We start from the raw sequence: 25,378 nt of genomic DNA on the forward strand, positions 1-25,378 counted from the left end.
GGGGGAGGGCTGCGAGCCCTGCTGTGGCCCCGCTGTCCCCGGCGGCCGGAGCGCCGCGCTGCCGCCCCCCTCCAGGTGCCGCCCCAAGCACCAGCTTGGGTGCCTGGTGCCTGGAGCCGGCCCTGGGGGTCAGGCTGGGAGACAGTGTGGTCTTGGGACTGGAAGTCAAGAGATTCATATTCTATTCCCAGCTCTGCCACGGACCTGCTGTTTGACCCTGGATGTGTCACTTGAACTCTGAGACTGTTTCCCCTCCCACACTATTCCTCTTGTCTATCTAGATTGTAATTTCCTTCAGGCAAAGCCTTACTGTCTCTGGGTGTTTGTACAGTACCTAGCATCATGGAGCCTCAATCTGGTTTAGGCCCTCTAAATACTGCCACAGCAACAGGTTGCTAGTATGGTAATGCCAACGTGAAGTCTCTGAGTATGCCCACTGTATTTCCAGAAGCCTGAACTGCAGCAGGCCAAGCTGAGTGCTTGTGCTGTACCATCTCTCCTTAAGAACCTGACACCACAGTGTTTGTTCACTGTTGCAGTAGGTAGAAGCTTAGCCAAGATAGGCTTCATTTCTGTCCAGATAAAACATACTAATATACTGAAATATACAGGAATAAATCTAGATCAACTGAAGCATTTTGGACTGCTAAACTGCATTGAAGGCTTCTAATTTCTCCACTGAATCATAAACAGGCCTACGCATACTTCCCATATTTAGCTAAGAGTTCCATTAATGAAATTCATATGGGATTTGTATGTGTTTCACATTTTAAAATATCTTAAATAAACACATTATACAGAAAGCTTATTAATCTTCAGAAATACTGGACATGTTTAAAAAAAAATCTAGGAAACTGAAATAACAAAAAAGGGAACAACTGGAAACAAAGCGGCCTAAGCATTGTCCTAATGCAGATCTCTTTCACACCTTGTCAGAGTGTTACACATTTCACTTGGATGTTTCTATTAGAAACGTCTCAGAGGCTGCTGACACATTACAATTGTCAATTCTTTTCTGGATCTGTTAAGAATTTGTATTGACCAAAAGCATTCTCAGAAGTACTTTGACTAACTCTTTGATTGCTGATGAATTTTTAAAGACCTAGAGGTAGGAGCTGTGTGTTTGACAGAAAGTGTTTGTACCAGATGTTGACTGTTGCTAAAGTCCAAAGCATTGAAGCCTTTTTCCTATCGGAAGGTTTAGGGGAGGTTTAGGTTGGATATTAGGAAAAACTTTTTCACTAGGAGGGTGGTGAAGCACTGCAATGGGTTACCTAGGGAGGTGGTGGAATCTCCTTCCTTAGAGGTTTTTAAGGTCAGGCTTGACAAAGCCCTGGCTGGGATGATTTAGTTGGGAATTGGTCCTGCTTTGAGCAGGGGGTTGGACTAGATGACCGCCTGAAGTCCCTTCCAACCCTGATATTCTATGATTCTAACAAAATTAAGGACTCAATTTTGCCATTCTTACTCATATTGAGTAACGACTTACAGTGTGACTACTCTCAGAGTAAGGTACTAATCAACATGAATAAAGGTGTCGGAATCAGGCTACGTTTGAGAGTTGACTATCATGACGACGGAAGGTACCAGAAGTCATTTCCAAGGGCGGGAAGAGAGAAAAACCCAAGGGAGAGTATTGGAAACAGAAGGAAAAAATAGGCAAGGAGGGTTAATAAGTGATGAAGAATACAGGACAGGAGGAAAAAGAGGGAGAGAACTAAGAAAAAAATGAAGATAAGCAAGAAGAGGAGCTTCTAGTATTCCTGACTATAGAAAAATTGAAACATTAAAAACACACACACACACGTATAGCTTAGCGCTACCTGATTGCCATCTATAATTGGTGGACAGGATTTTCAATTGGACTCAATCTGCTACCATTGAAGTCAATGAGTACTGAGTGCTTTTGAAAAAAATCTTATCCTGTGTCTAGATATGCTTCATAGCAACTGGTTCAAAAATCCAAAAGGAAATTAAAAGGAGAAAGGAAAATCTCAGGCTTTCCGGTCATTTTAGCTGGTGGCCCTCAAAAGGCAAGATTCCTGCTGGAGTCTTTCTAATTAGGATATGATGACAGAGGACATCAGGAATGCTACCTTACATCTGACAGACTCATCAGCTCTTGAATATGCACGACACAGTTTTATTTGCACTTCATTGGGAGCGTGTTTTAGTTTAAAGCTTCTTGGCAATGACGAGAGGACTCAGGAGGCTGCTAATGGTGTATGCAGCCTTTCATCTCTCTGTCAGTGGTCATTCTAGTTCTAGCCCAGCAATAGGAATGACTGAAAGCCTTAATCTAGTGACTATTCAATCGTCTAAATACATTGAGTTGGCAGGCTCAGGCCAATTCCTTCTTGGACAGATATCCACCCTGCACATCACAGAACTAGTCAGAACATTTAAAAATGTGAAATGGACAATTTATCCACATTTTCAATGTCAATTTAAAGGATAGATCAATATTTTTGTGAGAATTTCATCCCATTTCTTTCCCAACTTCACACAAAAGTCACTAGCCCAGTTACCACTAAGGAGCACTGGGTATTTGCCAACCAGACTGAACCCTCCTGAGATGGCCCAGGCAGGTGAATGTTGAGGCTCACTGGTTCAGCAGCATAGAGAGGCTTGTACCGCTGTTGCCTGTTCTGTAGATACATAGAGAATTACAGTGTCCACACTGTTGATCCTTACGCTCATAAGCGGAAAGTAATTTTCAACAGTTTTACCAATAGCTATGCAAGTACAGTCCATCTACAAAGAGAGATACCTGCAACAGAGCCTGGATTTAGAGATTCAGGATCATGACGCTAAAGATAGCCATATAAACATTTGGGTTCGGACTGGAGCTATGAAGCCCAGGGTGGGTTTCAGAGCTTGAGCCAAAAAGACAACACAGCTATTTTCAGCACCAGAGCGCCTGCCCCATGGGCGAGAGTCTGTAGACCTGGTCTTTGAGACCCACTGCCATGGTGTTTTGAGGGAGGGGGAGGTTGGCTCTTTTTTGCACCAGGTAAACATGACTTAAGTGCATTAGGGAGCTTAGATAAACAGGTATCTCCCTTGACTTTGATTTTACAAGGGTGGTGCACAGATTCCAGCTGCTCCTCTTTGCTATGGTTTGTTACACTGCAGTCATTACCTCACAAATCCTGGTGACAGCAGCTCTGCTGGATAGAAAAGTCAAACTAAGCCAACATTTCCAACTAAAGTTACCATGAAAAACAAACAACATTTTCAGTGACTCTCACCATTTTCTGACCAGCTCTAACAGTTGACTATTAAGTCTTCTGCTGGGTCATGGCCATAGCTACTTGCATGTGCACGTATCTTTAAGCAGAAAGTAGGCCCATTGATTTCAGTGCAACTACTTGTGTGCTTAAACACATGCTGAAGTGCTTGGCTGGGGGCTGCCCTCACTTGTGAACAGCAAATCAATAGAATACAGCTCTAATGAATAAGAATGTGATGCTGTCTGCCTTCCTTGCATCCCCCAGCTCACTATCGCCAATTTCAAAATCCACGACCCTTATTAATTCCTAAAACAAGGTTTTCCCACATTTCTTACCTCATACATTCTCTCCTACAGCCCAGCAACAATTCCTTCTCCTAAAGCACCCTGGTCTCCCACACCATTTTAAATTGGGAAGGCCTAGTTCCCTTACCAATTTATAAAAATACAGAGAAATCAGTACAACAGAACTTGTATGTCTTTAGGGATCAACCCCAAAATATCCCCAAACATAGGCGCTTGGCTGTGACTACTAGCCTCAGGGAAGTGCAGAAGCAGCTTCTCCCCAAGCACTGCCCGGGATAGGGAGAATCACAACAGTAGTTTCCTTGAGCAGGAGCTGTTTGGTCACTGAACCTTCCAAGCAATACATCACCTGGAAAAGGGCAGAGAGGTGAAAGGGTCACAGCCCTTCACCATCCCACATAGCAGGACCAGCACCAATTCTTAAAAGTAGACAAGGGCCCAGGAATACCCCCAATCAATTCAAGTGCTAAGGGTACAATTTAAGCCCTGTTTTATCAAAGCTACTTTTCTCAGATTACAAGAGACTCCCCCCATCTCTATCACAGGCCCTTCCAGTCTGAGTCACTCACCACAACTCCAGGTCTTCTTAAGCATCACCACACTTTATTCTATGTTATATTTACAGTCAGTAGCCAGCACTCCCACCTCCTGCTAGAGGTGCTATCTTCCTTCAGACCCCCTGCTCTCCCTCAGCACAGGCTTCCTGTATGCTGATATAATCCCAGCTGCTGGGAGGTTACTGCCCCCTCCATTAGCCCCTCAGCTGCAGCTCTACTCAGTTAATTGGCAGCCTCTGTCAACTGCCTGTCTTCCACTTAAATCCCAATCAATATAACCGGTGTGAAGCTGAGTGACAGGATTCTGAGTTAGCTCCTGACTCAGCACACCCTATTACACTCCCCTACACAGTGCTGTGTGCAAATTGTACAGTCTAGACCCTAATGATATGTCAACAGTCAGCTGGGAGCAAGCCTCCCAGCCCAGAGAGACAGGCCCCTGGCTAGCAGACCTCAAGCTAGCGTACTAAAAATAACAGTGTGGACACAGTGGCTTGGGCTTTCAAGCACAGAGGGTCGGATGGGTCTGAGAGCTCTACTTGCAGACTGCCATTTTTAGCACACTGGCTCCAGCTTGCTAGCACCAGCCTGTCTACCCCAGCTGAGAGGCTCTCTCAGCTGCACTGCAGGCATACCCAGTCTATTTCTCCCGTATCAGAAAACCACCTACATTAAGCAACACTTTTTTACCAGTCCTTTGGGTGATCTTTAAGATAGGATTTGCCAAGCTGATTCAGATCTCTGGTCTTTCTAGTCCATCTGTTGTCTTGATTCACAGCTAGCGTTACCAGGTGTCTGGTTTTCGATCAGAACGCCCGGTCTAAAAGGGACCCTGGCAGCTCTGGTTGGCACCAGTGATTGGGCCGTTAAAAGTCCGGTCAGCAGTGCAGCAGAGGCCCAGGGCTAAGGCAGGCTCCCTGCCAACCCTAGCTCTGCATGGCTCCCGGAAACAGCCACCAGGTCCTTGCCCTTGGCCCCTAGGAACATGGGCGGCCAGGGAGGCTCCGTGCACTGCCCCCGCCCCTAGTGCCGGCTCTGCAGCTGCCATTGGCCAGGAACCATGACCTGCACCCCAAACCCCTTATCCCCAGCCCCATCCCAGAGCCCACACCCCCATCCCGCACCCCAACCCGGTGAAAGTGAGTGAGGGTGGGGGAGAGCAAGCAACGGTGGGGAGTGTGGAGCAAGTGCGGGCGGGGTCTTGGAGAAGGGCAGGGGTGTTCGGTTTTGTGCGATTAGAAAGTTGGCAACCCTATTCACAGCAATAGCCAATAGTAGATGCTCTTGAGAAAGAAGAAAGCCTCTCATCCTACACCTAGCTACACCCTATAGTAAGGGATTTGATTACCTTCATCATTGGGTTAGCTTGCATCAATGTTATTAGTGGTCATAAAATTAGCCAACCCTTTTAAAAATCTAGCCACACCATTTCCTCAGTGACTTCTTGTTTCAGTGAATTCCCCAAAGTAGACTATATGATATATGAACATGTATTTCCTTTTATTGATCTAAAGTAGGGTTGCCAATTCTCGCTGGACATGTTCCTGGAGGTTTCATCACATGACATAATATTTACTTGAATATTAATCTTTAATTCCTGGAAATTCCAGGACAATCCTGGAGGGTTGGCAACCCTAGTGTAAAGCCTACTGCTCTTTCACTTAATCAAGTGTGTCTTTGTTCTAATCTTTTAGGACATAAAACAAATCTTAAGAGGACTCAATCACTTTCCGGAACTTTAGATGCGTCATTCACATCCCATCTAATATTTATCCTTTCCAGGATTAGTAACCATAGTTTTCTATTCTCCTTTGTCTCCACCTGCTCAGTATTTCCTAATCCTGTCTTCCCGGCAGTGTCCCAAAAATACAAAATAAAACAATTTGGCTTTATTGGTTTTTTTCTTATAAATTATTCCATCACTCCTGATCCTCTTGGCTACCCTGAGGTGTTGAATTTAGCCTCAGCCAGCTTGGGTGGTCTGAGCTGAAGGATGAAGCTGAGCTGGGAGAAGAGACAGGAATATATTATTTCTCTATTAATACATTAATGGCTCCATTGTTATCATCATCACAAAAGTATTTCACACAGAGGCTAATAAGCATAACAGAAGTGACCCCTCTATTTTCCTCCATAATAATCCAGTAATTCAGCCCCAAACTTCATCTGCTTGTCAAATCAATTATTGCCTTGTAAAATGTCCTTTAATGGACCCTTCCCATTGTTTGTTAATAAACCACTCATTATCTTCTGACAAAAACATAAAGTCCTAAAGGAGTTCTGCTGTCCACTTAGCAAATGTAAATAAGAGGGCTTTGGAGTTTCTCCTTCATAGTCAGACAGTTTAATAAAGTTACAGACACGAGATGGAAAAAGCCCTTCAGGACACCTAACCCATCCTCCTCAGCCAGTGCAGGGATATTTCCCTATAATCCTGAATACTTTATCCACTGCAGGTCTAAGCAAGGCTTTCACAATGTCCCATAGGAGCCCATGCTACTGTCTAAAAATTCAGATCTTCGAGCTGGAAAGTTTTTCATGATATTGAGGCTTTTACCTTATTTAATTTCAGCCTATAACTCCTATTTATATACTACCTTGTGTGTCCAATTAATTGGCCATTTACCACTCCCACTGAAGTCAAAGACAAAACTCTCAATGACTTCAAGGGGAGCAGGATGTTACCCAATGATTCCATTAGTGAACATGAATGAAACAAGTAACATCTCTAAAGAACCAATGCGGTAGGTATTCTTTAACAAAAGGAAACTGTTCTTTGCACAAACAAGGATACAGGTATTGCCACAATAAAGGATTTAATAATTATGAAGTAATAATCCTTATTAGCAGGCAAGAGCACAAGCCATTTCATTTTTTTGTCCCCAAGACTGATCTAACTAAAAAAAACATTATGCTAATTAAGGAGAAGCCTGTGCTATATTCAGAGAAAAGAATAACCCCTTGTCCTCATGGGAGCTCTGTATATAAACTCCCATTGACTTTAATGGGGACAGAATTTCAATTATTGAGTTTATTTTTTCCCATTCATTTGTGTTTCTCTCCTCCCTCGCCCTCACAGTCCCTCTGTGCTTATTTCTTACTCTTCCTAATCTCTGCTCCATTTTCCAACCCTATTGTCTCCCATTAGATTCTTTTCTGCCTGTGATCATATGCCCCTGGAATATGAAACCAATAATATTTGAGTTGGAATCGAAGTTCCCAACCAAGAATATTTGAATGGGTTTGAAATTAGGGAAAACACCTTCACACATCGCCAGAGCAGACGTGTGTGATTTTACTGAAGAGATGAAACACCTTGTCTCCTTAAGACTATTAATCTAAATTAAACTTTGCAGTTGGGAAATGTGAGTGACCCAGAATGGTGGCGGGGGGAAGGAAGAGAGGGAGAGGTTCGAGGAGTTTACAATACAGAAAGGAAGGAAACACTATCTTCTAGGTATATGAAAAATTAGATTTAGTAAAGACAGTGGCCCACGTTCCCCCTGCACTAAATTCTGCCGAGTCTCCTCCGCAGCTGCTACTGAGCAGCCCCAGGGAACTCAGCCAGTAAGAGCATGAACCATAGGGTGACCTCAGTTCCCAAAGGGAAAATGGGACACCCCCAGCCACTTGCCTGCCTGCCCCCCACCTCAGACTGTTGCTGGAACCCTGCCTGCTCCCCGTGTGAGGCTGTTGCTGGAAATCTGCCTGCCCCCTTTCACCCCCCGCAAAGCTCTCGCTGGAACCCTGCCTCCCCCCCCTCCCCCCCCCCGACCCCCCCCCCCCCCCCCCCGCATGGCATCTCCGCTCGCCCCTAGCATGTTCCTCCACACCCCACCCCACCTTTTTGACAAAAGTGGACATTTGTCCCGTTTCCTCTTGCCAACTGATCAAGTCAACAAGAGCAAACTGGACAAAAGCCCACTTTTGCAAAAAATAAAAAAATAAAAAATAAAATAAAAGTTGGGATGTCTGGTACAGGGCTTAAAAAAGGGACTGTCCTGGCCAAAAGGGGGATGTATGGTCACCCTAATGAACCAGAGAGTGGGGGGGGGGTAGCAGAGGAGCTACATGGAATGGCAGTGATCCAGGCACGATGGCTCTTGTCTTCACATGCCTGTCTTTTACTTCCGTTTCCCTGGGCCTGTGGAGTTAGGACACATTACCCCTTCCTCTTCTACATCCCCACAAGCCCTTATCCATTAGAGAAAATTCCACGTGGGGAATTTTGCAGTTTCCATTCCCTCTAGCTCTCTCCTGTGTGTTTTTCCACAAGAGGGAACAATGTGGTCCAGGGATTAAAAGTCAGACAATTATAACCATCCATGTTTTACTGACAAAGCTCAATTTGCTGAGCAGAGGTATGTACTTAAAGCCCAGTGTGACGTCTAACTCTGGCCTTAGGAATATTTGTTTAACTCAAGGAGCTACTTGGCAGCTATTTTGCAGAAGAAGGGGGAAAAAGTTTGTAGTTCCTCCATCTCATTCCTACACCTGCCAATTTTCTTTTCAACTTCATTCTTCCTATCCTCCCACTCCTTCCCCCACTTCATAGCATGAGTAATGCTCATAAAGTGTCTGCTACATGTTTAAAGTGTCTGTCCGTTATAAGGAAGGACAATTTATTGAATGTAATTTTTGATTTGGGAGATCTCATTTTCTCTGTTGTAACCAATTATAAAATTCTAACAAAAATATCTGCTTGTGCGTTTTCCATTAAAATTAACTGTAGATGCTTCCAATGCAAAATGTAATGAGCCAGTCACAAGTAAGTACCTGTGAATCATCTCCAATGTGCTTGGCCTTTTCCTATATGGAATTACTTAAAATAATTATACTTATTGATCCCTCAAACTTTTTTTTTTAAATGAACAGACCAACCTTCCTGCTACAGATTTACATTTTGAACAAGAAAGTGAAATGTTTTCTTTTTTCCATAATGCTCGAATGAGGGGTTGGCAAAGTATTTATAAAGAGGTTTTTCTTTAAAAAAAAAAAGTCAGTGTTCCAGGATAAATTAGATTAATACATTAAGCTCTTTCCTTGCCAACTGCAAGATAATTTCTAGTATCATTAACTGAATTCATAATTTTAATGATACATTATCTGTAAATGCTGCCTTTAAAAAAATGGAGAAGGCCATTGTTAACAAAAATTCTATGAGCTACAGTGACCTGCTGCTATACAGATCAAATACACAATGGTTGTTGGCTCAGCATCAGGTAAATTCAAACCATTTGATTTACCATTTTGGGCATTTCATTGCATTATTTTTTCCCTGAGTTTGTATCTGTAAGTCTCCTTCAGGCTCTGTTCCAACAACTGTAATGTAAGATGAACATTCTGTCACTAACACAGACAGTCTGCAAAAAAGAACTATGTTGAAAGGCTTAGTGCTCTAAGCTCAATCTGATGCTAGTGCTCCAGGTTAATTTGGTATATAAAAATTAACAATAGCAGTCATGCATTTGACTCACGATGAGACTAGAACCTTGACAGTGAGTACTGTTGATGGCTCTCTCTCTCTCTCTCCATAATAGATAGCACAATAGTAACTGGTATCCATAAGTAAATTTATGGAAGTGGTGTTTTTCCACCATGTACCTGTCACGTCATTGGGTCAGATACTCAGCTGATGTAAATCAGCCCAGGTCCATTGACTTTAATGGACCAAAGTTGATTTACACTAGCTGAAGATCTGGCTCATTGTTTCTACAATCTGGAATTTGGGAAGGAACGTTCTACTGTTTGTTGCCTTAATATTTTAATATCTTGGTTTAAATAATATGAAGAACCTGAAGATGTTAAATGCCAGGAAATTTTTTACTATTGGTTTTTTCTATTCTCCACCCCACCCCACCCCCCGATTGAAAGATTATTAATAAATTTGCCTAGTTTAGGGGCATTAGTGAACTACCGTTGTAGTGGAGAGTGAGAAGGTTTCAGTGAAAAATAAAAAGTTGAGTTAAATTTAGGATGAGATTTTTGGAGGTCAATCTTGCCAATCTTGTTATGGTTGGTGTTTCTCCTAAAGACGCAGTCAGGGTCGGCTCTAGGCACCAGCAAAAAAGTATGTGTTTGGGGCGGCACAATTTCAGGGGCGACATTCTGGATACCTTTTATTTTTTTTTTATTTTTTTTGCTTCGGCAGTTGCGCTCCCGGAGGTGGGGTTTTTTTTGTTTTTTTGCTTGGGGTGGCAAAAAATCTAGAGCCAGCCTTGGACGCAGTCTCTCAAGGCAAGTGATTAGGTGAGACTCAATTGCTACAAAATTCCTAAGCACAGACTAGTGTGTATGCTGCAGGCTTGGCCTCAGCCTCTCAAGAAATTGGTCCCTCCAGAGCGATTTAGGGCAGTGAAGCCCTACATCTTGAATTTCACCTCAAAGGCAGCTGACAAGCGAAGAGACTGGATGCAATATGCTCTCAACAGCCCACCTTGCTCAAAAGAAGGCAGCTGCATTTTGTACTGAATGAAGCTTCCACCTAGGCTAGAGGCAACAAAGGTCTGGAAGGCAAGCCTGCTCCTGAGAGGAAAGGGTACAGTCTTTTGCCCAACCAAAGGTCAATAAAAGCCTGTACGTAGGAGGACAGGCCCCACGACGTTGCATAGGAATGTAGGGCTGATCTGGGACGTTACCCCTTTTTGACACTTGACTAAAGATGCTGGGTAAGTAATGCTGAGTCATGCTGGCAGTTGATCTAGTCAGTTCTAACCAGGATATAAGAGGGACTAGAGCAATCATACTCCGACTGAGGCTCTCGAGCCGCAAGTGGCTCTTTAATGTGTCTCCCGTGGCTCTTTGCAGCACATGATATTAAAACACGGTGTGATTGAATATATAGTACTATAGTAAATGAAACAAGGAATCCACACTCCTGTGGCTCTTTGGGGTAATGTTGATCACTAATTTGGCTCCTGAACCACTGAGGTCTGAGTATCACTGGACTAGAGACTATGACAGAGGCAGTCCTGCAGGGAAGTTACTACATTTGACAGCAGCTTAGACCAAGGTTTATTTTTATTATTATATAAAAGTTACAAATACAGCCAAACCCAGAGCTATGTATAGTATATGTGTAGACTCTGTTCACAACAGGATGGAAGTTTCAGCTGCTTACAAGGCCTTTTATGACTATCTTGGAATCCAGGAAGAGAGGTGAATCTAAAAAGACCGCAGGATTGTGACCTACTCTCCTAGTGGGTGGACCCGGCATCCTAAACTGAGGCACTGAACTGTGCCCTTGTTACAAGAAGGGCTGCCCTTGCTAATCAACATCTTCTCCAGATTGAGTTTACACTTGCCAAGACCGTCTCTCTCACTGGGACCATAAACAATAAAGTCCTCTGTCTGCGTCCAATGAAAATGAGACAAAAAGCAAGGTGTTATCGGTACTATAAGCTCATACAACCTTAAGCAGCTTTAACAAAGATGTTGAACAAGAGGGGTGACAAAATTGAGCCCTGTGGGACTCCACATCTGAGCGCTTTGGAGGCGGAAGAGCAATTGCCCATCTCCACAGTCTGGAAACTCTCTGACAGAAATAAACTCAACCACTTCAAAGTGATTCCTTCCAGCCCTCCCAAGTACCACAGACATTTCAACAACACTTCGTGGTCAACATTGTTGAAGGGTACTGAAAGATCTACTACTGTTAGCAAAGAACTCTGTGCTCTGTCCACTGCCCAGAAATTGCCCACCACCCACGCTAGCGTCATTTCCATGAAACCTGACTGGTTGGCATCCAAAGAATTAGAGAATGCCAGATTCTGTTGGAGTTGGCCTGCCACCATTTTCTCACTGATCTGTCCCAGACATGGGAGGTTAGAGACCAGGCAATAGTTGGCTGGGATATTAGTGTCAGGAGAAGATTACTGAGCAGGGGCCAGACCACGGCATATTTAAAGGTTGCCAGAACTCCTGTGAATGATCCCTGTCACTAAAATGACCAACTATTCCCTGCCCATTTCCACTACTCATGCCAGGGAACTTCTCTCAATGTCTCCAGAAGCTCCAAGTGGGACACCAAATGAAATCCAATCAAGGAAAATGAGACTGTGTTCCCTTGTGCTTTTATCCCTTACTACCATGGTTCCTGAATGACTGTCCAAAATTCACATGAAGCAGACTGAAAGCTCCTCACAGCAAGACAGCCTATTCTGAAACTGGCTGGAGGCAGTGCAGGGCAGTTCTGCTGATCAGGACTTTGCAGAGCCTCTGTCAGAGGAGGATGATCTCTTAGCCTCCATCATAATCCTGGCATTTGAACATAAAAATTCCTTATGTTGCAGCTGATCAGATTCATTGCCAAAATTCTGCCAGTGCTGCTACAGTCTCCAGCTTCATCTCATCAATGGTAAAACATGGTTATGTAGAAGGACAATATACATGGAGGAGTATCTGGGGCTAGGACGGCAAGGGCTGTGGACAGGAAATTGCTGTAATACCCCACCAGGATGCGCACACTTTTGTCTCAAGGAACAAAAGCAAAAATTGAAGGTTGTCAGATGCTTGCAATGCCAAACCCTAATCCAGGACTGACTGATGAATGATACAGTAGATGTAGGCATATGAAAATAAGAAACCAGGACCTACAATCTTCGCATACTATACATTTTGGTAAATGACTATTCAGCCATTAATATTTTGGAGGGAAATCTTACAGTTTTGAGGCCTGGCTACTCCAGTTCTTTTCCTTGGAATCAAAACATACTTGAAATAAAAATATTTTTGTTCTAAAATTTGGAAACGTGGGTAAGAAATTAGAATTTTACATGAAGTCTGCATTTCCTGCAATGAAGCCACACAGTTTAGATTAAAACTATATTTATCGTTTCTTTTGGAAACAGCACTGAAATAAATTCCACAACTGCAAGAAGAGTAGAAAAAGCGCCTTTCTGATCCTTTGTTGTAGTAACACACGCAAGAGTATCTATTGTAACTTGTTGCCCCCACTCAGGCTAACCTCCTGTTGACTTCAGTGGGAGTTTGGTCAGTCAATATAGTAGGACAGAATCCTAGGTTCAAAAATTTGACTAAACATCTCAAAGTTCAGATAATTATCCAGACTTATAACAGGAATAGCCAGATCTGATGAGACCCAATGTCCGGTCTCCTGTCTCTGCCAGCGGACAGTGCCAGCTATTTCAGAGGCAGTAGGTTATTCCATTACTGGCCCTTCGTTATACAACAGTGGTTCCCAAACTGGGGTTCGCACGATGTTACAGGGGGTTCGGCAGAAAAATTTCCTTAATGGCGGCCAGAGGACCCCGGGCATGGGAGGCAGCAGGTGTGACCCAGGTGCGGAGCAGACAGCCCGAGCCCTGTGGAGCGCTGAGTGGGCAGCCGAGCCCCAGTCAGCGGAGACCCTGGCAGCTCAAGCCCCATGCAGCATGGGGCCGGGCAGTTGGGGCCGGCAACCCGAGCCCCAGCAGTCAGCAGGGGCTAGCAGCCCAAGCCCGGCGGAGTGCGGAGCCGGCAGCCCAGACCCCGGCATGGGGCCAGCAGCCTGAGCCCCATCGTGGGCAGGGAGGCAGTTGGGATCTCAGGCACGCAGGTGGCAGCTCGGATTCCTGACCTTGGCAGATGGGAAGTTGGGTGGCATGAGGGGCAGAGTGAGCAGGGGCCACGCTGTCCGTGGGGGGTGGTCCAGGCTAATTTGTCCCTCCGAGGGATGGCCCTGGTGGTGGAAGAAAAGGTGTTTGCGCGCCAAACCAGCCAGAACCAGGTAGTAGTCAATGTAGCAGCATTCAGGTGCCTCAGTAATTCGAAACCAAGTCATTTTCTCTGGAGTGCTGTTTTGCTTCAGGGAGAGGTGAGTGAATGTTAGCGTCACACTGAGGAGATTTAAACTTAAATCCCTGGAAATATTCAATTTTAGGAGGGGGATCACAAGATTTCACATTTTAGTGAAAGGGGTTCACAGGTTGTTAAAGTTTGGGAACCACGGTTATACAATAATCTGCTCACAGGGTAAATTTCTTAACCATCATCAGGTGAGGTTGGTTTATGCCTTGAAACATGAGGGTTTATAGATCACTCTTGAGTCTAGAAAATGGGCTAGAAATCTTTACTGGCTAAACAGGCTTCCTTTTCAAGATTTCTGGTACAGTATTTCCAGTTCAGGTTAGCAATTGCCACAGAGTTCTGTAGAGCCCTCATGATGACTTTTGGATCCATGTTTGATAACCAAAGAGTCACAAAAGTAACATGGAATCATAATGGTGATATTAAATATTGTGATTAAAGTACTAATTCTTCCTGATCTTGCATTATCTACTCAGATACAGAAGGATTTTTTTTTTGTTTACTTTGCATTCAGAATTGTTTCCTTTGGGTATTACCTGCCAAACTTTCTGTGCTTCTTGATCATTAAAACATAGCTTCATAACAATAAAGCAGGTGTAAGTCTTTTCTAACGACCAAACTGCAAAACGAAAAATGTCTCAAATAGGGATAATGTAGGTACCTCTGACTGAAGACTCATATTGATTCTATACTTCTTAAACATCAATAAGCTGTATGAATATTATCTTCATTATACTTATATTGCAAAGTGCAATATTTTACACAAAATGTTGAAAAGTCAATGTGAAGCAGAAGTGTTCAAGGTAAATCCAAGCAAAGTGTATTATAAGAAGTGACTGAACACAAGTCTTGTTCACTGCTTGAGCAGAGATGAGATTTCCCAGAAGCAAAGCACTGGCTTAACGTGACTCCTCAACTAACGTCCATGGAAGATTTATCATTTTAAGGTGAGCAGAGTCAGACCAGTGCTAAGGACTTTTGAAAATGCCATTCATATTGTATTAACACGGTCACATCTTTAACACGACATGCAAATTTTGGGAGAAAGCCATATAATTCCATATCAGAACAAAAACTACAGTGTGTGCCCCCACCCTGCCGCCCCAGCAGGGATGGATGGGGGTGGGAAGCCAAAACTAAAGTCTGAGGGCTTCTTCCCCGAATGGGGAGACTGTAACCTGAGCCCTGCCACTTAGGGCTGAAGCCTTCAGGCTTTGGCTTCAGTCCCAGGCAGTAGGGCTCGGACTTTGGCTTCAGCTCTGGGCCGGAGCAAGTCTAACACCAGCCCTAGTGACCTCATTAAAATGGGGTCATGAGCCACTTTGGGGTCATGAGCCACAGTTTGAGAATGGCTGGTCTAGCCTTACCAATGTTGGAATTCTCCATAGACGAGATCTCAGCCTTCTCGTTGCTGGGTAGCCAAATTAACTGGCTGCAGACAACAACAGAGGCTGGGTCATATTCCACATGATCCTCCCCCACAAAGGCAACGTGCTAAGAAGCTGTAGACAGTTCATAGGTTCATAGACTTTAAGGCCAAAAGGGACCATCATGATGATCTAGTCCAGTGGTGCCCAAACTGTTCCTTTTGCACTCCCCTTTACCAGTAATGGAATGTGTCTGTGCCTCCCTGGGTCATGAGCAGAGTTACTGCCAGGCTGGGGGCTGGGTGTGGAGCCATCACTGGGAGGGTGAGGGCCAGGGGCAGGGACTGGAGGCCAAGAGCAGAGGCCAGGGGCCAAGCCGCAGCCTGGAGCAGTGGCTGGGTGGAGCCAGGAGTGGGACCGGAGTAGAGCTGGTGGCAGAGGGGCTGGGTGGTGCTCCCTTCCCACCCCCTGGACATTCCTCTGCATCCCCTGGGGGAGGGGTGCCCCACAGTTTGGGGACCACTGATCTCCTCTGAGCTCCTGCATGCTGCAGACCACAGAACATCACCCACCCACTCCTGTAATAGACCCCCTAACCTCTGGCTGAGTTACTGAAGTCCTCAAATCATGATTTAAAGACTTCAGGTTACAGAGAATCCACCATTTCCACTAGTTCATACCTGCAAGTGACCCAGGCTCCATGCTGCAGAGGATGGCAAAAATAACCCACCAGGCTCTCTGCCAATCTGCCCCAGCAAAAAATTCCTTCCTGACCCCAACTATGGTGGCCAGTTGGACCCTGAGCATTTCAGCATGACTCAAAAGCCAGATACCTTGGAAAGAATTCTCTGTAGTAACTCAGAGCTCTCCCCATCTAGTGTCCCATCACCAGCCGTTGGAGATATTCGCTGCTAGCAGTCACAGATCGGCTACATGCCGTTGTAGGCAATCTCATCATCCCCTCCCCTCCATAAATTTATCAAGCTCAGTCTTGAAGCCAGTTAAGTTTCTTTAACCCTACAACTCCCCTTGGAAGGCTGTTCCAGAACTTCCCTCCTCTGATGGTTAGATACCTTAATTTAATTTCAAGCCTAAACTTGCTGATGACCAGTTTATATCTATTTGTTCTTCTGTCCATGTTGATGCTTAACTTAAATAACTCCTCTCCCTCCCTCCCTGGTATTTATAAAGAGCAATCATATCTCCCCTCAGCCTTCATTTGGTTAGGCTAAACAAGCCAAGCTCTCAGTCTTCTCTCATAAGGTAGGTTTTCCATTCCCCTAAACATCTTAATAGCCCTTCTCTGCATGTTCCGGTTTGAATTAATCTTTCTTAAACATAGGAGACCAGAAGTGCACACTGTATTCCAGATGAAAACTCACCAGTGTCTTGTATAATGGCAATAGCACTTCCCTATCGCTACTAGAATGCATCAGGTGAGGTATTTCCAAGATTGCATTAGCCTTTTTCATGGTTGCATCACATTGGCGACTCATAGTCATCCTGTGATCAACCAATACACCCAGGTCTTTCTCCAACTCTGTTACTTCCAACTGATAAGTCCTCAGCTTATAGCAAAAATTCTTGTTGTCAGTCCCTAAATGCATGTCTTTGCACTATTAAATTTTATCCCATTTCTATTACTCCAGTTCAAGGGCATCCAGATCTTCTTGTATGATATTCCGGTCCTCCTCTGTTTTGGCAATACCTCTCAACTTTGGGTCACCTGCAAATTTTCTTAGTACTTTCCCACTTTTTGTGCCAAGATTATTTAAAAAAAAAAAAGTTAAATAAGGTTGGTCCCAAGACCGATCCCTGAGGAACTCTGCAAATAACCTCCCTAGAGCCTGAGGGTTCACCTTTCAGCATGAACCATTGTAGTCTCCCCTTTAACCAGTTTCTTATCCACCTTTCAATTCTCCTAATAATCCCCATATTCTCCAATTTAACTAATAATTTCCCATGTGGAACTGTATCAAATGTCTTACTGAAATGCCTTACATAAAATCATGACTGTGTGGAGAAAGTAAATAAGGAAGTGTTTAGTCCTTCTCATAACACAAGAACTAGGGGTCATCAAATGAAATTAATAGGCAGCAGATTTAAAACAAACAAAAGGAAATATTTCTTCTCACAATGCACAGTCAACCTGTGGAACTCTTTGCCAGAGGATGTTGTGAAGGCCAAGACTATAACAGGGTTCAAAAAAGAACTAGATAATTTCATGGAGGGTAGGTCCATCAATGGCGATTAGCCAGGATGGGCAGGGACGGTGTTCCTAGCCTCTGTTTGCCAGAAGCTGGGGATGGATCACTTGATGATTACGCTATTCTGTTCATTCCCTCTGAAGTATGTGGCATTGGCCACTGTCAGAAGACAGGATACTAGGCTACATGGACCTTTGGTCTGACCCAGTATGGCTGTTCTTATGATTAAAAAAAATCCATTATCTTCTCGAAGAGAAGAGAAGAGATCGGATTGATCTGGTATGATTTATCTTTTGTAAAACCACATTGTATTTTATCCCAATTACTGTTTATTTCTACGTCCTTAACTACTTACAACAAATTTTGAAAGAGAAAGACCTTGCATACTATTGATGTCAAATGAACATGCTTATAGTTTCCCAGATCACTTTTTTCCCCTTTCTTAAAAATAGGTAATATATTAGCAATTCTCCAGTCACGGGATATGACCCCTGAATTTACAGATTCATTCAAAATCCTTGCTATTGGGTTTACAATTTCATGTGCCAGTTCCTTTAATATTCTTGGATGGAGATTATCCGGGCCCACTGATTTCATTCCCATTAAGCTGTTGGAAATTTCTATTTCCACATCCTCATTTCCATTAGGCACCCTGCCTTTACCCCTAAGTTCCTTGTTACCCTTATCAAAAACTGAGGCAAAAGTTTTCATTTAGGTATTGGGCCATGCCTCGATTATCTTTAATCTCTACCCCATCCTCAGTGCTTAGCGGTCCCACTTCTTCTTTCCTTGTTTTCTCTTTATTCATATGGCTATAGAATCTTTTTCTATGGGTTTTAATTTCCTTTGCAAGGGCCAGCTCTGCTTGGCTTTTGGCAGTTCTCACTTTATCCCTACACTTTGTGACCTCCAAGAGGTAGCTTTCCTTGCTGACCCATCCCATCTTCCATTCCTCATAGGCTTTCTGCTTTCTCAATACCCAGTTACAGGTGTTCTGAGCCTAGCTAGTGAGCATGTAGATACTTCTTGCCCCTAATCATCTGTAGAGTAAGCATGATCCAACCCCAAAATAACAAAAACCTGTTGATGTGCTAAGATGCTAGACTACATCCATAAAAATAAAAACAAAAATATTGCCAAAAACGCAAAGTCTGGAGCTGCTTTGTGTAAAAAGTTGCCAGAACAATTAATTCTGAAATATAGTCTGAAAAAGGCTCATGCATACGGGTGCTGTAGTTGTATATTTGTAAGGTCTTATTGCGAGAGTCTGACTGTAAACTCAATACTTGTCTACGGACTTAGTTTTCTTTCTTTATACAGTGGGACCCTGTGATAGGAAAGATTTTTCTTTTTACAGACAAAATATCGCACAAGTGAAGAATGTCTATGAAAGAAGAGGGCCTCCCTGGTTAAACGGCACCTTCCTTATCATCCCAGGAACGATCCATTGCAGAGAGCACTATGGAAGCTGTGCAGAATCCACTGGATAGCCATAGCTTCACTCCCTGCTGGGAACAGCTGCAGCAACACAGCGAACCAGGTTAGTCCTCCTTACCTGTATCCCTGCAGTACAGCGAGAGGTCTCCTCCCTCACCTTGCACGTAAGTGCACGATTTTGCCCCTCAGCCAGATCTTCAGATGGTATAAATGGGCCCAGCTCCACTGACCTTTATGGAGATCACTGGTGTAAATCAGTGTAGCTCCACTGACTTCAGCAAAGATATGCCCATTTATCCTTCATTGGAAACCCTTGCCCAAATCACACTTGCCTTGAACTTCAGGAAAGTTCAGACCCAGAACAAAATTTACAGCTCAATCTCATCTCTGATAACCCAAAATCATAGGTCCAACCATCACCAAACTTTGGGGAAGTTCAGATGTTGATTCAATTCCCCACCTGAAATCTATGGTACAGCTCCATTGCCAATAAGATGTAATAAATAGCAATTGTTCTGTGTGCTTTTTTGATTTGTTTCTTTTTTTTCATTCTTACAATCACTGGCATTTCAAATAAAATTAAGGAGGGAAAGGAGCAAAGACATACAGCATTAAATCATCTTGACCATTTATATTACTAATGATCAGCCTGGCCCATTCTTCAAAAGCATTCTAAATAATCCGGAAAGAGAGGAGATGGCAGAGAAAAGACATCTGGAAGACAGAAAGGAAGAGAAGCCTCAAAATATAGCTTCCTAAAGGTTTTGTTCAAAATGAATCCAAGTTGCCAAGAGAGCTTTTCTCCGCCACAGTTCTCCAGTCATTGAGAAAAGACTTTTCAGCTAGAATTTTAGAAGTGCTCAGACCCCATTTAAGGACACGGATGAACTCCAATGAGTACTAGTGGGTGCTGAGCTCTTTTGAAAACTTAAGCCATTTCAATTTAGGTGCCTAAATGCTCTTTTGAAAATCTGGCCCTTTGTGAACATGAAACAAACACACAATATTGGGTGTAAGGACTTATTTTTCTTTCCCCGGGCATGAAGATATTTATTTTGTTTTCTTAGATCTCAGAACAGAGTAGAGAGACATTTCAATTGACTCTGGATCAAGATTTACTGATTTAAGATTTGCACATAATGAAAAAGGAAATAACTAGAGAGAAAACTGGCTTTGGCGATGGTTGCTATTCCTAAGGGCCGCAGGGTTTGTAATATCATGGGAATCTAAATTTGAAGCATTGAGTACCACCCTGTTGCTCTCTTTTTTAAGGGGAGGGTATTCTCCAGGAATAGACATCCTCACGAACAGTACCGTGTAGAGTCCATGACCATTCCACACAGGAGGCACATGCCCACACACCCACGTGTCATGCACTCGTATTGGAAATCAGACAAGTGTTCCACTGCAGAAACTGTAGGTGCCACATTGTATCTGCATTCTGGCGGCAAGTGCATGCAGCTGGGAACGTGCTGAATTTGCCACATGGCTGCTCAACTCATTATGCATGGCTAACAAGTGGACTTGGTCCCACGGTTTCTTTTTGGCATTCTAGAGAGCACTGCCACAATATCTGCGAAGCAGCAGCACCCACAGACCAATCCCTCCTCTGTCCTCACATTTACTCCTATTCTACACCTGTTGCTGTTTCCCCCTTTCTTCCCCATATAATTTATTCCATCACTGAGTTGAAATAAATTAAGCCTTTACATGATAGACCCCGTGAACCTTCATGAGGAGATCTCAATACACAGGGCTTGGACATTGGCATGGCTGTAATGTATTACCGGCAAACTGACCGACTTTTGCTTGGTTCTCTCTCTCTCTCACACACACACTCTTTCGCATGGGCAGGACAGAGGTGAGAATTTGACCCGATATGTAAAACTTTCAGCCTCCGCATGACAGATATAACCAGTGTAGTTTGCCATGCAAGCATGCCACCTTGAAGCAAACTAGGGATGGGTCTCTGGCCAAAACCAAGAGCAATCCTGTCCACTCCTGTTAATTCAGTCAACAAATAGCCTACCACTATGCCAAGAGTTAAGAGGAAACAAGAATGCAGGGAGTTAATAATACTTAACTCTTATACAGTGCTTTTCATCAGTACATCTCAACATGCTTTACATAGTATCATTATTCTCATTTTAGAAGTAGGGAGACCGTGGCACAGGGAAGGCACTTGTCAGATTTTACCGAACAGGTCATTGGCAAAGCTAATAATAGAACCCTAGTCTCATGAGTCGCAATCCAATTCTCTGTTCAGTAGCCCACATTGCACACAGCAAAGCACCTAGACCACCAGACTTGTACTTGGTGGTATTTCAATTTAAGGCCTATAAATCAAGGTTTTTATTATAGCATCAAACTGAAATAATTCCAAATGCAACAGTCCAGAGTACCTCTAGAATACAGTTCAGACAGTAAAGTAAGACTGAGAAGTCAGAAGGAGAAAACTCTTGATATAGAAGAAAATATAATGTTTGACTTTCCCACTGGAGGTGGGAGAAAATATAACCTGCAACCTTGAAACAAGCAGGAAGGTGCTGCTTGTCTGCATGAAACGCCATTTTTACCTTGTGGCAAAAGCCCCCAAAGTTTAGTATATGAAGTGTGGATAAAGAAAAGAGTGAGCCATAGCAAGAAAGAAACTCATGTTGGAACATTTACAGTTCAAGCACCACTTAAGCCCATACATTCACTACAGCAATCTCTCCTAAAGACTGGTACACACCATTTTTGTACCAATTAAATATCAGTTTAGAAACAGACAGTAAATTTTACAGAAATAAGCTCTACCGACATAAGCACCATTGTAGCAGTATATCTGCGTCCACACGAGGGGGAGTTACTGCCTTAACTATATCCATTTCCAAAACAATATAAAACAGAACAAAAATGGCCTAAAACCAACCCTACGGCTTGAGAAATCTTGGAAGCTAAGCAGCAACGGGACAGATCAGTATTCAAGTGGGAGACTTGTATTAGTGATTCAATAGGTGGCACTGACTTTTGACTTAATAATGAGCCAGTGGCCAAATACAGTGATGGTATCAACCTGCTGCAGGACAGGGTCTGTTTCTCTTCTCACTTGCATTAATTTTGCTCCAGAATAACACCACTGATGTAATTAATTACACTGAATTGAATTATTCCTGTTTTATTCCGACATGATCTTCGTGGCACAACAGATTCAGGAGAAGTGGAGAGAGCAACATCAGGAATTGCTCAAGGCATTCATTGACCTAACCAAGGCCTTTGACTCTATCAATCATGATGCCCTATGGAAGGTGCTGTACAGGTTTGGCTGTCCACAGAAATTCATTTCCATCATCAGACTACTCCATGATGGGTTGACTGCCACCATTCTGTGCAACAGCTCAGAGACCGAACCATTCATCATTTGCACTGGTGTCAAGTAGGCCTGTGTCACTGCTCCAACACCCTTCTCCATTTACCTTCCTGTAATCCTGATCCTCATCTGCGACCGCCTTCCTTATGGAATCGGGATTGAGTATCATATGGATGGCCAACTCCTCAATCTCCAAACAAAATCTAAGATCACAAGAATTGGCATCACTGACCTTCAGTATGCAGATAACTGCGTCATCCTCGCGCACACACACAGGCAGACCTGCAAAGCACCCTACATCTTTTTGTAGATGCCTATCACAGCCTGGGTCTCTCTCTCAACATCGGGAAAACCAAGGTACTCTACCAGCCCTCACCTGCACAAACTACTCTTCATACTCCACAAATCAGCATCGGTGGAGAGACCTTGGAAAATGTCGATCATTTTCCATACCTTGGAAGTCACTTCTCCCAAATAGCCAGCATTGACACAGAAATCAAATACAGGATCCGCTGTGCCAGGACATCTTTTGGAAGACTACTCAAAAACGAGTCTTCAGTGATAGGGATCTGCTAACAGGTACCAAGATCTTGGTTTACAAGGCAGTGGTCATCCCCACCCTTCTCTATGGGTGTGAGACCTGGGTAACCTACAGATGACATCTCAAGCGGCTGGAGTGGTTCCAGCAGCGCTGCCTCAGGAGGATTCTCAGGATCAGCTGGGAAGACCGACGCACTAACATCAGTGTTCTCTCTGCAGCCAACATTAGCAGTGTAGAAGTGCAGGTCATGAAACACCAACTCCGCTGGGCTGGCCACTGTGTACGTATGCCTGACACTCGCCTCCTGAAACAAGTGCTCTTCTCTCAGTTAAGTCAAGGAAGAAGGGCTCGCGGAGGGTAGTGCAAGCGCTTCAAATACATATGAAAGTACACCTTAAAAAGGGAGGCATCAGCCCAACAAACTGGGAGGACTTGGTGCAGAACAGAACACAGTGGCACCACACTATACATGAAGCCACAGCTCACTTTGAGGAGTCCAGACGTGCTCATGAGACAGAGAAGTGACAAAGGAGGAAAGAAAGGGTACAACACTCCAGCCAACAACTATGTCTCCTCCAAGATCACACCTGGCACTTCTGTGGGAAAACCTGAAGGGCACGAATTGGGCTCCTCAGCCAGCTATAAACCCACCAATGAACCCCCTTGGCAGAAATCATCCTCTCATCAAGGGATAGCTGAAGAAGTAAGTTCAATAATCAGGCCCACAATATTTAGGGTAAGATGATATGCCATTATTGACTTGATTAGTTCAAATTAAAGCATAGTAATTGTAAAGATGACTAAGGGCACCTTCTGGCTCATGAGATCTTCTCCCGTTGAATCATATCAATCTACTTTTATGATAGAAACAAGTTTATTCATTTTATTCTAAAAGGACGTCTGTGCAGTACGCACTGCAGAGTTAATACAGCTAGGGAAAACTGAGCTGGGTTAATCCACAGAATTGTGAACAAAGTTTCAACTACAGAAACTTTATTGCCAGTGAAGATACACAAGCCAGAAAGAACCCAGCTTGACTTTAAGACCCCAGGATAAATTTGCAGGGCTGGCTTTTTTCTTTTCTTTTTAAATACATCTTGTAAATTATGTCTTTTTAATTTGGAGTAAATGAAAAACAATGAACATAATATAATACTAAACCACACTGTAACAGTTTTATATAAGCACTTTTTGAAATATAAGCATATTTTAAATAAAACATTCAGCTACTGAGAACAGGAAATATAACACAGAAATTGATGTAGTGGGTCAGAACACTGATCCATCTAGCCCAGTATTCTGTCTTCCAACAGTGAGCAATGCCAGATGATACAGAAGGAATGAACAGAACAGGGCAATAGTCAAGTGATCCATCCCCTGTTGTCCAGCCTCAGCTTCTGGCAGTCAGAGGTCTAAGGACTTGCAGAGCATGGGGTTGTATCCGTGACCATCTTTGCTAATAGTCATTGATGGACTTATCCTTCATATGATGGACTTTGGGAAATCCTTTGGTTCATATATCCAATGCAACTCCTGATACCCGGAAGTAAATTAGTGTGAGCCAAATTCTGTTCTCCATTATATCTGTGTAAAATTGGAGTAATTATTAACTTCACAGAGCTACTCTGGATTTACAGCACTGGTGCAAGTTAACACACATAGCCATGTCTAGCCTAGCCTTTCATTGAGTTCCTGAACATCTTAGCTTCTTGAAGATGGGGGAAAAGAGAGAGATATCTTTGCATTAAAGTAGGCATTTTCAACCTGCATACGAACACTTTGAAAGGCTGACAAATTGTGAACTCCCTCTTGCACATTCAAATCGACACATTCGCATATTAGAGAAAAGAAGATGTGAGTCCAATTTCAAAATGTCAAATGAATATATTTACTTCGCTCATGGGACAGATGTAACTGTTCAAGGTAAGAGAGACAGCATGAAGTGGATTCATAGGAATGGCAGTTAACCAAGCAGCTCTCTCTAATTATATCGCTGCTGCAGCCACCCTGAACTATCTTTAGTTAAACCAGAACAGATGTTTGGAGGAAATCTCCAGGGATCAAGGATCTCTTGAAGAGACAAGATACATCTTGAAACCATCAGGCAAAGGAAACGAACACTGATTGAAAGAGAACTATTGGCAAATTAAGTACATTGGGTTAAACAAGCTTTCCTAAGGTTACAACTCTAGATTTTCTTTATGCTTAGCAACTTGCCATTGGCCAGAAGAGAAAATATCTTGAAATCAGTAAATATGTTATATTAATGAAAAATATAATCACTGTCCATTGTTTTATATTAAATTTGAATAGCAGAACTATATTTTTAAAACACTAGAACTGAGTGGAAAACAGTTTTCCCATCCCACAAAAATTGGGGAAAATTAGAAAATTTCTCCCTGTCCTGAATCAGGAAAAAAAAGTCATAATCGCAAAAATTGTTGTGAAACAAAACAAAACAAAAAAAATTAAGTTCAGGTCAATCGCAACAACTCATTTCAATAATTTTAAAATGTTTCATTTAATTTTTGACCTTTTTCAACCTTTGTTTAATTTCATTGGCTTACATTTC

This window comes from Terrapene carolina, unplaced genomic scaffold (genome assembly GCF_002925995.2).
Source record: "Terrapene carolina triunguis isolate 2854851 unplaced genomic scaffold, T_m_triunguis-2.0 Scaffold136, whole genome shotgun sequence".
NCBI lineage: Eukaryota > Metazoa > Chordata > Testudines > Emydidae > Terrapene > Terrapene triunguis.